Genomic DNA, 10437 nt, shown 5'->3' on the forward strand with positions numbered 1-10437 from the left:
CAGCTGGAAGCCAGTGTTTACAGCATAAATCAGAGGTGTCACTCTGCAGTACAAAACCCTCCGATGGCTTCCAAATATGCTTAGAGTCAAAACAGATTCCTTATTGCGGCTCGGGATTATCCAACCCCGGCTTGCCCCTTCAACATTACATCCCCCCAGCCTCTTGTGCTCTGGCCTCACCTCTGTCCCTTCAGCATGGCAAGCTCATCCCCACCTCAGTGCCTTTGCCCCTGCTGTTCCCCCTGCTGACACTTTCTCCTAATGTCACATGGCTGACTCCATCTTAACAGTTCAAATGCCACCTCCTCTGAGAGGCCCTCCTTGACCACCACCTGATCTTGCCCATCCTCCACTCCACCCGGGCCACCCTGTCCCACTGTCCCGCCGTACTTCTTTTCATAGCAATAAACAGTGGCAGAAAGGATTTAACGTTCTTGTTTCCATGTTGAATGTCTGTCTCCCCCACTGGACTGAGAATTCCATGAGAAGAGATATTTAGTTTCTTCTCACTATTCTAGGTGCCTAGCACAGTGCCTGGCACATGGACAGTGGCCTATGCATATCTGATCTACTACTGAATCCAAATCTAAAGTCTAGATGGGGGAAAATAATTAACAAACAGGACCACTTGCCCAGAGACCAAAGCAGTGAGCAAACTCACTCAGGCTTAGTCAAGGAGGGTGTTATGCATAGACAGGATGTAGTGACCACAGGGGTCTTCTCCTGGCCTCATGTGGGGAAAACAGGGAACAGTCCAGGGAAGGACAAATGAAGGGCTCAGAGACACAGCACTGGAGGTGGATGAAACTGAACCCCGATGATGTATCTTATTCTGTACATCATTCGTATATCAAGATTCCCATTCTCCCTATGAAACTGCGAGGCTAGTGAGAAAGTTGCCACAGCTGTCCAGAAGAGAAGGCTGGTGGTTTGGACTAGGGCAACGTCAGGGGGATAGAATAAAGTGAGAAGAGATATTTAGGGCCAGACGTGGTGGCTCATGCCTGTAATCTCAGCACTTTAGGAGGCTGAGGCAGGCAGATCACTTGAGGTCAGGAGTTCGAGACAAGCCCGGCCAACATGGTGAAACACTGTCTCTACTAAAAACACAAAAATTAGCCAGGCACGGTGGTGGGAGGCAGGAGAATCGGTTGAACCTGGGGGGCGGAGATTGCAGTGAGCCGAGATGGCGCCACCACACTCCAGCGGTGAGTGTCTGGGCGACAGAGTGAAACTCCCGTCTCAAAAGTAAAAAAAGAAAGAAAGAGAGAGAGATTTAGGAGGTAAGATGACAGGACTTGGACAATGGCTGTGACACAGATTGAGGAAGGAAAGAAAGATGACGGTCAGGTTTCTTTTTCAAGCAACCAGAGAGAGTGGGGCTCTTTCCTGAGATGGAAAATGCTGGAAGGGACTAGGATTTGGGGAAAAAAGATCTTGAGTTCAGCTGAGACAGAAGCAAAGTTGTTTCTTCAAAGGAACTGTATCCTGGTTTATTGCTGCATAATGAACCTCTCCAAGACCTAGAGGCTTAAAACTGCCATCATTTTGCTCAGGAACCTGCAAATGGAGCATGGCTTGGTATGGACAGTTTGTCTCTGCTCCATGCAGTATCCACTGCAGTGACTCAACTAGAGCTGGATGACCCACCTTCAAAATGATTCCCCCATAGGATTGCCAGGAGCTCAGCCAAGGCCATGGGTGAGAGTCTTGGTTCCTCTCCATGTGAGCCTCTTCAAGCTGCTTGGGTTTCCTCACACCATGGCGGATGGGTTCCAAGAGTGAGTACTCTCCTCCCTCATTTTATGAGCTAGCTTTGGAAGTCACTTAGTCACTTTGGAAGTCACTTAGCATCGCTTCCACCAAAGTCACAAACCCACCCAGATTCAAGGGGAGAACAGTCAAAGTCACATTATAAGAGGCGTGTGTGGGATGGGAGATATCGTTAGCCATTTTTGTAACAATAATAATTTCTGTTTATGGCACTGGGAACATGGGGATCTTTCACCCTTGTGAAAGGGGTGATACAGAGGCTCAGACAACTGACGTGACTAGTCCAAGGTGACACAGTATGGGAGTCCAGACTTGACACTGGATCTGTACCACCTCCAGTTGGCTCAAACAAGAGCCAGCTTCATTTTTCTCTGTACTTCAGTGCCCGGCACAGGGTCTGGTCCTGGATCCAAGGGTACAGGTGCTGGGCGAGAGGCTGAAATCAAAGACCGTGAGAGTCCACGGGGCCTCCCTCACTCCAGCCTGAGAACCTGGGAATGCGTCAAGGCGGTTGAGGCCTGACCCCAGTGCCAGAAGGTGATGTCTGGTATGAGCTCCCAGGTGGCCTGGCGTCCCTGAGATGGCTGGGAAAATGCCCCCTCAGCCCTGTGCCTCCAAGACGTTCTCTTTCCTGGGGCCTGGGCTGGAGGCTCTGGCACATTCCTTACATTCCAGAGCTTTCCTCTGAGAGCAAGCCTCCTTCACACAGGAGAGGCCTCTTGAGTAAAGATTAGGAAACCGCTAGTGTTTCAGGCAGAACAGCACCAGCTCCCCACAGGGGTCTCCGTCCCCCTGGCTACATGGCTCTGCCCCTGTTGTGGGTGCTTTGCAGGGGAGGATCTGTGTATAGGCCATGGGCCAGGCAAGAGATAACTGTAGGGACTGGGCCACTATGACTGTGGCTTCTTGGGTGCTCACCCCAGGCAGGCTCAGAGTATAAAGAGGCCAGAGCTGCTGGCCAGCTTGTTCCATGACTTGGTCCGGTTGCTCCCCCGTCTAACCCTCAGGCCACTCTGCCTTCCCCCGACCCTGTTGGTGGTCATACCCGCCCAAGGCCAAGAGAAACCTTCAACACATGAAATAGCAATTGAGAGCCCATTACATGTGGACACTTTGCATATGCTCTCTTGTCAAATCCTGGTAGCTTCATTGAAAGGGACACAGTTGGGCCAGGCGTGGTGGCCACACCTGTAATCCCAGCACTTTGGGAGGACGAGGTGGGGGGATCACCTGAGATTGGGAGTTCAAGACCAGCCTGACCAACATGGAGAAACCCTATCTCTACTAAAAATACAAAATTAGCTGGGCGTGGTGGCACACGCCTGTAATCCCAGCTACTCGGGAAGCTGAGGCAGGAGATTTGCTTGAAACCAGGAGACGGAGGTTGTGGTAGGCCAAGATCATGCCATTGCACTCCAGCCTGGACAACAGAGTGAAACTCCACCTCAAAAAAGAAAAAAAGAAAAAGAAGGGGACACAGTTATTCCCATTTTACAGATGGAGAAACTGAGGCTCAAACAGGGGAAGTCATCAGCCCTAAGTCACATAACCAGTGAGGAGTGGATCTGGCTACTCTCTAATTTGCCTGGACACCACCCACTAGAAAAGCCCAACTGGCTCTTGTTTCATTCATTCAATAAAATGTTGTAGACTCCCGACTTCGTGCTAAGTGCAGTACTGGGTACCCAGGGTACAGCTGTGAAGCAGGCTGGCATCGCCCCTGCCCTTGTGGTGCTCACAGTCAGGGGAGCAATAAATGAGCAAATAAATACGAAATCACAAACTGTGCTCCGATCCCCGAGGGCAATGAACACCCTGTAGGGAGAAGGAGTGACAGGAGAGAGAAACCAGCACAGAAAGAGAGTAACTGGGTTTGATCCGACAAGATGGAGTCAGCATTTTGGGGTGATGCAGCCCCATGGGTGTGGGGACCACCTCGAATCCAGGTTTGTCCATCCTCCAACAGTGTGTCTTTGGGTGAGTTTCTTCACCCCTCTTAGCTTCAGTGTCTCCTCCTATAAAGCGAGGGTGGTAATGAAACTCGCAAACTATTTCTGAGCACTTCACGCATCAATGTGTCCAAACCATTCAGCACAGAGCCTGCATGAAGCAAGCACGCAGAAAACAGTACCAGCCACATTAAGTCAATCCCGGTGAATGAAGGTGTGTTTGGAGGTGGAAAAAGAAGGAACGGTTTTGCCTGCAGCAAGAGCTCACAGCATCAGCGAGTTCTTGGAATACTCTAGGCCTCAGGGGGAGATGGCTGGGGGATCCTGCATTGCTGAAAATGCCAATGTTATCAAAATAGTGACCCTTGCCGAGAGTGGCAGGGTGGAATGGAAGCCAAAGTCGTAATTTGCCCATTTTGTGGAGGAGTAAGCTGAGGCTTAGAGAGGGGAAGTCACTTGGTTTGGCCTCTGTTAAGAAAATGAGCCCTCGGTCGGGCATGGTGGCTCACTCCCAGCACTTTGGGAGGCCTAGGTGGGTGGATCACAAGGTCAGGAGTTCAAGACCATCCTGACCAAGATGGTGAAACCCCGTCTCTACTAAAAATATATAGCCAGGTGCGGTGGCAGGTGCCTGTAACCCCTGCTACTCAGGAGGCTGAGGCAAGAGAATCACTTGAACCCAGGAGGCAGAAGCTGCAGTAAGCCAAGATCGCACCACTGCACTCTAGCCTGGCGACAGAGTGAGACTCCGAGAAAAAAAAAAAAAAGGAAAGAAAAGAAAAGCAGGAAAGGAGGAGGGAGAGAGGGAAAGAAAAGAAGAAAAGGAGCCCTCGGCAAAAATGAAGGGTGCTTTTCCAGAGTTTCTGTCCTTAGTTGCATTCTCTCCAGTCCCTATCCTTGTCCCACCCATGCCAAGTCCTACTCAATTCCCTAAAACTCTGTGATTTCCAGAGTATCCCGTAGAGCATCCAGCCCCAAATGCCCTGAGAGGAACTGAGTTTCGAAGAATAAGCAGCGGGGGTTTGGTGCAACACCGCCATCTCCTGGTCACTCTTATGAACTACAGCTTGGGCCACAGAGCACCTATAAAGCCGACTGGACTCCCTTCCTGGAGCTACACGACATTGATATGCAACAGACTGAATGCAGAAGCAGATATCAGAATGCAACACAATCTGTCTTCTATTAAGCCAGACATTAAAGAGATTTACCCAAAGAAAGTAAAATAATGCTGTCTTCTCACTAAATTTATTTTGTTTTGGAAAATACGGTTATTCGTAATAAAGCATGTGTTATTTTTGTTAATATGCAATGGGTTTATTATTGTTATTGTGATTTTTCCATGAATTAATAAACAAGTCTTTTTAAAACGTCTCTGTTTTAATTTACAACATGGCAGAGTCTCCCTACAATAGTTTCCTTCTCCTGTTCCTGTCCCCCATCCAAATCTAGTTTTCACTCACTGCCTCTCCTGGGCTGTGCACTCTGCAGGGGTGATGCCTGTCTGCTGTGCCCTGGGCACCCAGCATTGTATTTGGCACACAGTAGGACTCAACATTTTGAGGCCGGGCGCAGTGGCTCACGCCTGTAATCCCAGCACTTTGGGAGGCCGAGGCGGGTGGATCACGAGGTCAGGAGATCGAGACCATCCTGGCTAACACGGTGAAACCCCGTCTCTACTAAAAATACAAAAAATTAGCCAGTAGTGGTGGCGGGCGCCTGTAGTCCCAGCTACTCAGGAGCCTGAGGCAGGAGAATGGCGTGAACCCGGGAGGCGGAGCTTGCAGTGAGCTGAGATGGCGCCACTGCACTCCAGCCTGGGCGACAGAGTCAGACTCCATCTCAAAAAAACAAACAAACAAAAAATGTGCTGAATGAATGAAACAAGGGCCAGTTGAGGCTTGCGAGTGGTCAGTATCCACAATGCCTTTTTAAAAAACACCTGCAACTGGCCCTGGCTGCCCAGAACACTTCTCTGAGAAAAAGGCTGAAAATGCACCCACGTTCCCAAAGATAGGTAGGCGATCAGCTAGCACTGTGTGTCATATGGCAAGAATGTAAAGGAGCCTGAAGTCAAAATGTTGAGAACTGCAGTGATACAGTGCTGTGGACAGGGTGGTCAGGGGAGGCCTCTATGCACAAATGATGTTCAGCTGAGAGCCACCAAAAAGTCCGCCATGTGAAAAGCAGAGGGACATACATTCCAGGTGACGGGAACAGCCAGTGCAAAGGTAGGTACCCAGGAGAGAACAAATAGGTGCAATGGTAAGAGAAAGGCCAGCAACCAGGCATCCCAGAGGCTAGGGCAGTGCCCACTGTACAAGAAGGACTCAGTAAACAGCTGCTGGGTGAATAGAGGGAGGGAGAGGAGGAAGAGAAAGGAGGACTGGGAGGAAGCTCTCTTCTTGTTAGGGGTCTTGTAGTCTTTTGAGGGCAGGGGGGCTCACAAGTTCTGCCAACCATGGGAGATTCCCAACGCTTCTTACCATGCCTTGAACACTGCTGCACAGACCAGCCTCTACTTCTTAGCTCAGTCTGTAACCTCCTCTGGAGTGTCCACCCTGCCCCGCCCCAATATCCTATCAATATCCTCATCTCCTACCGAACCAGTCCAGTGAACCTTGGAGGAGCCACTCCAAAATGCCCTGCACCACCATCGCTATTTTCTCCTACTTGATTGACTATTCCCTATCCTTCAAGGCTCTCCTCAAGTTTCGATTCTTCCAGAAAGCCATCCCTTACTGCCCCCACCCTCACCTCACCTCCCCCTGACCTCCTTTCCAACAGTGCACCTCTGGCCCCCAATGCCATCATCTGGTGATAACACAGAATGAGGTTTCAGGGAACACTTGCAGGGGATCAAGCCCTGTCTCAGCTCTGCAAGAACCCTTGGGAACCTTCACAATGGCCCTATGAGGTGGAAGTGGTCTCCCCATTCTACAGAGCAGATGGAGGCTCAGGGGAGGAGAATCATCCCCAAGATCTCACAACAGGTGTGTGGCAAAGCTGGGATCCAAACCGATGTTTATCAGTAGTCTCAATCCTAAGACTGACTCCAAAGTTCTTTTAAAACCTGGCTGCCCAGAACACTATTCTGAGAAAGAGCCTGAAAATGCACCCAAGTTCCCAAAGAGAGATAGGCAATCAACTTGCAATGTCTGTCAAGGATACTGAAGGGAAGAGCGGCAATGTGCGTGGCTTATATTTGCCAGTCCTTCTTGACCACACACTAAACTCTATCTTTTTCTCTGTCACCAAGGAACTCTTTGCCTCCCCAGTGAAATATAAGATCCCTAGCAATGAAAACCTGGATTTCTCAGAGCACTGCCCTAGGCACAAAGAAGGGTTATTTTTTAAAAATGCCACCAGGCACGGTGGTGCAAGCCTGCAGTCCCAGCTACTCAAGTGGCTGAAGCAAGAAGATTGCTTGAGACCAGGAGATCAAAGCCAGCCTGAGCAACATAATAAGACCTCATCTCTAAACAAAAGAAAAGAAAAATAAGTACCAATGGTGATAACAGTTGTACAACAATGTGAATGTACTTAATACCACTAAGATGTTCACTTAAAAATTATTATGGTGGTTAAGTTTTATGTTGTGATTATTTCACCAAAATTAAAAAATAAAATACCCCATTATATTGACTTCCAGGGTCACTCTTGAGGAAAGGCTGACTCCCTGAGAGGGCCCACCCCTGCTCCTTGAAAACACGACTGACTGCCCCTCTCCCCTAAACAGCACGTCCCTTCTGCTTCATACGCTACAGTCATGTTTCCAGTGTGAATTGAGTTTTAATAACAAAATGGTATTTTATGGTATTTTACACAGAAGCAGCTACATTCATGGGTGAAAACAAAAATCCAGGTGACACTCCTTTGCTGAATCCAAGTAAAAATCTGATTTTTAATCTACAGAGAAACTTCTGCCCACACATTCAGCATCCCCTGGAAGTAATGACATGGAAAACAAACATCTTTTCTGGTCTGTTAAAGTAAAACAATGGGTCCCTGGATAGACTCTCAAGAGAGCCTTTGTTGGGATGGAAGCAGTCCCCCACCCTGAGAGCATCCCCCAGCTCAATATGTCACCATGTACGCCAGCATAGCCCTCACATTGGGTCCACAGCACAACCTATTAAGAAAGGATTACGACACCTGTTCAGATTTGGAGGCCAATTCCTCAGCTCTAAGATCCTGCTCATAGCAAGCTTGATGTTCAGTAGACTCAAGAGCAGACTGAATGAGGGAGGGGTTGAAGAGAATGTGCCTGCTTGGGCTCAGCCTCCTCTAATATTGTCAAGATGCACACACACATGCACGCACGCGCACACACCCTCCTCGAATCTCACAACCATCGCCAATCTCTATGTTGGCCTAGTCCCAATCTTTCTGCCTCTGGGAACAAAAGGTTCATTACCCACCAAAGCATATTTTTCCCTCTCTGGGACCAGGATCAGCCTCTTGCAAGCTTACTCCACACTTGTATCTCCCCCCTTGCAGTCATGCATGACAAATGGGCTCCCTCCCCAGCGGAATTCTCTTGTGGACTTGCAGCCTATGACTGTGTTTCCCCTGGTCTTTTCTCCAGGGGCTTCCCACCACCATGGGATGACATGTTTTCAAGATTGCTCCCCTTCCGAGCCTTTACTGTCGCCTTGGTCCCCTTTACTTTCCAGTCAGTGCAGAGCTACCTCCAACGGGGTAGGCATGTATGGATTCTGTTCATCAAAAGGTGGACCAAAGGGTCTTCCTAGTTTCAAAAAGTCCTGCTCAGTTGTGGCCAGTTCTGCTAAAATGTGGCCAGACCCCATTGCAAACTCTTCTGAGTTCTACCTGGGCTGGAAAAGCCAAATGGCCAGCCTAAAACTCAAATCCACTATCTCCCTTTCTCAGATCATATCCATGGCTCTCCAAGGCCTAAGGTTAAAATCTAAACTCCTTGGCAACCAGACCCGGAACCATGCACATTTCCCCTATCTCTTGCTACATTCCACATGAACCTTCCAGAACCTCTTTGGATCCTCTCTGATCCCCAGAAACTGGTGTCCACCACTCTCACTGCCTGGAACTCAACCCCACCCACACTCTACCCAGCCAGAGCTCAGCTTAGAGGCCTCTCCAGAAAGCCACCCCAGGGTGGATTAGGTGTCTCTCTGTCCCCATTCCACCCCCCTGTACCCACCCAACACACTAGAATTAAAGCTCCTAAAGACCAAATGGTGTTTGACTACCACTACATCCCTAATGCCTGGCACATGACTGCCATAGAGTAGGTGCACATCAATGTTGTCTGTCTCCTGCGTGTTCCCAAGTTCCCTGACCCATCATAACACCATCTCACTGAATCACTATCTACTTCACCAACTCTCCCACTAGGATCTAAAAGCACAATGATGAAAAAGCCCAGGTGCAGGTCCCAGCGCCCAGAGCACTGCCTGACACATAGTAGGTCCTTAGCAGCATCAAATCTTTGCAGTTAAACAAAGAGGAGTTTCAGGAATAGGAGGTGTTTCTGAGCTTCCTGCTTTGAGTGAAATGGGGTAAGGCAGCCACTAGAGGGTGGCAGGCAGGCACTTCCCGGGTGTAGACTCTACCCCATCCAAGGTCCCTGCCAGCAGCCAAGGCATCTTCTCAGAGCTCTTCCTAAGACATCTTTTCTCTCTTGTGCCCTCTGCAGCTCAAGCCTCTGGATCACCCTTCGGCCCTTACTGCCAACTACAATCGGTTAGCTCTGAGTCCACAGTTACCAGAGAAAAGGGCCCTCAGCACGGGACTAGGATTCAATGACCCAAGCAACCTGCCTGTAAGGCCTCCAAGCCAGCCTTTGACCTATCCCTAAATTGATCCAATCCTCCAGGCCCTGCCTTGTGCTGTCTTCTCCCACAGACTCCGACTTCCAGACTGAGCCAGCAAAACCTTGACCTAGTGCCACCTCTTACCTGCACCTGGAATCCCTGGCTTATGCTCCCTGCCCTTCTACTCCCAAAGGACGTTCCCTCAGTCTAAAGAGATCAAAAGTCCCTTCCAGAAAAACTCCCGTTTCCTCGGTGCAGCTAAATTGCACAGAAGAGTTTATGCTAGAAGAGCTAAAAGTTAGAAGAGGAAGCTCAGACAGTTTATACTACTAACATGTAAATGACTGATGGAATTATAACCCTTCTGAATACTCTGATCTAACGCTTTATGTCCTAGAGCTTCCAAAACACAACGTCCCCAAACAAAGACTCTAGGCCGTGGCCTGGGGACGGGTGACTCTATACAAAATGGCATATGCTCTGTAGACACCAGACAGGTATTTTAAGGTTTATAAGAGCTGCATCTACTTGTGCAAACTATTGGAGCTATAAGGCTATATTGTTTAAAAAACTGAAACCAAATGCAGATCACGAGGAGTAAAGACACGTCCAATGGCCAAAACCTTGCAAGACTGGCTATACTTCTGACCCCAACTTGGTGGGTACCATTTGCTCCATCAGGCCTGGTCCACACTTGAGCCCTGGCACCTCCCTTAGAAAACTACCATCTTTACCGACTTCTGATTGCTCTGACTCAGAGCAACCACCACGTTTAAAATTATCTACACTTTTCCCTGTGCTAGTCAAGTTCAAACCGGTGTTAGCCCCTTTCCAGCCATGCCGACATCCAAGCTGTTAATTAACAGTAACAAGGAATGTTAGACCTGTTGTTAGTCAGAAAGAAATCCACAAGCCATTAG

This window comes from Theropithecus gelada, chromosome 10, assembly GCF_003255815.1.
Source record: "Theropithecus gelada isolate Dixy chromosome 10, Tgel_1.0, whole genome shotgun sequence".
Lineage (NCBI taxonomy): Eukaryota > Metazoa > Chordata > Mammalia > Primates > Cercopithecidae > Theropithecus > Theropithecus gelada.